A 1,963-nucleotide genomic window follows, 5' to 3' on the forward strand; every position below is an offset into this window, starting at 1 on the left:
ACCTGCCCAGGCTTCCAGACAAATGCACTATCAGGATGCAGAGGACTCATGTAGTTAAGATGGCGGCAGCACAGGTGCAAAAATACCGATGAGACATCCACTGCATCCTTTGCTTGGAGGCCTGGGCAGGTAAACATTGCTGTCTTTTTTCTGCTGTTTGTGAACAGCTAAGCAAGTTGAAAATGAAATGATCTTGAAAAGGCCTAAATTTAACCCCTTTCTGCCATCCGACGTACTATCCCGTCCACGGTCATACGGGCCCGGGTACCGTGGACGGGATAGTACGTCGGGCCCTTTAATGCGATACCGCGACTAAAGTCGCGGTGATCGCATTAAAATTCCGACGCCATCTCACCTTAGAAAAGATGGCGTCGGCATCCCGGGCTGCGATCACGCCCCCCGGCATCCAGAGCGCTGTGATTGGCTGTTCAATTCTGAACAGCCAATCGCAGCGTTTCTCATTGTTTCAGCCAATCAGCTTGGCTGAAACAATGATGTCCTAGGCTGGGATCGAGTACCGATGTACTCGATCCTAGAGCCGGTGCCTGGCGTTGCCAGGCACCGGCAAAAAGCACCCGGATTGGCGCGATCGACGATCTGATCGATCGCGCCAATCGCAATGCACAGCTTCGCTATATCGCCGCTGTGCCCTGCCAGGATCGGTGCGATATTAGTACCGATCGTGCTGGAGCCTGATGCAGGCCCAGTAGGGCCTGCAGGAGTTGGCTGGCGCGATCGATTAGATCGGCGATCGCGCCAACCACAGGGCACAGCTGCGGTCACCATGTGACCGCTCTGTGCCCTGCTGGTGACCTGGGCATGACCTGCCTAGTAATCGGAGCTGTGAGCTCCGATTCTAGGCAGTTGCCATGGTCACCAGGCAGATCAGGGATTGGTGGGATCGATGTAATCATTCGATCCCACCAATGACAGGTCACAGCAGCGATGTGACCGCTCTGTGACCTGCCCCCTGACCTGCCTCTGACCTGTCTGACCTGTCTGCAGGGGTCCTCACTCTAGCTGAGGATTCCTGCAGAGAGGTCGGACGCAGCAAGAGCTCCTGTGCTGGGTATTGTGGTTCCACAGCTTGTAGCATCACAATCCCTGCAGAAGAAAGAAGAAGAAAGAAAACTCCAATTGTAAGTGTTAATTGATCCCTGATCCCCTGCCCAATCTATCTTCACCCCCCCAATCTATCTTCATCCCCCCATCCCCCCTCCACCCCCCCTCTTACCCCCCTTCACCCCCCTTTTACCCCCCTCCACCCCACTTTTGCGCCACCTCCGTGCGCAGCCGGCGAGCGTTGATCGGTGACGCATTCACCGATCAACACTCGCGCTCGCTTTTTTTTCCTTAGCCCCCTTTGCGCCACTTCCGTTCACACATTCCGCAGCCGCAAAAGTTGGATAAGTGACACACGTCACTTATCCAAGCTTGTGCCTGCCGTTTTTCATTTTTTTCACCCCCCTTTGTGCCACCTAACTACAACCCTAACTGTTGATCCCTGCCCAATCTCTCTTCATCCACCCCAATCCCCCCATCCCCCTTCCCCCTATTTTTACCCCCCTCCACCCCACTTTTGCGCCACCTCCGTGCGCAGCTGCCGAGCGTTGAATGGTGACGCAATTCACCGATCAACACTTGAGCTCGCTTTTTTTTCCTTAGCCCCCTTTGCGCCTCTTCCGTACACACATCCCGCAGCCGCAAAAGTTGGATAAGTGACACACGTCACTTATCCAAGCTTGTGCCTGCCGCTTTTCATTTTTTCACCCCCCTTTGTGCCACCTAACTACAACCCTAACTGTTGATCCCTGCCCAATCTCTCTTCATCCACCCCAATCCCCCCATCCCCCTTCCCCCTATTTTTACCCCCCTCCACCCCACTTTTGCGCCACCTCCGTGCGCAGCCGCCGAGCGTTGATTGGTGACGCAGTTCACCGATCAACACTTGAGCTCGCTTTTT

This window comes from Dendrobates tinctorius, unplaced genomic scaffold, assembly GCF_039654945.1.
Source record: "Dendrobates tinctorius isolate UK_male_01 unplaced genomic scaffold, ASM3965494v1 ptg000123l, whole genome shotgun sequence".
In the NCBI taxonomy this organism is placed as follows: domain Eukaryota; kingdom Metazoa; phylum Chordata; class Amphibia; order Anura; family Dendrobatidae; genus Dendrobates; species Dendrobates tinctorius.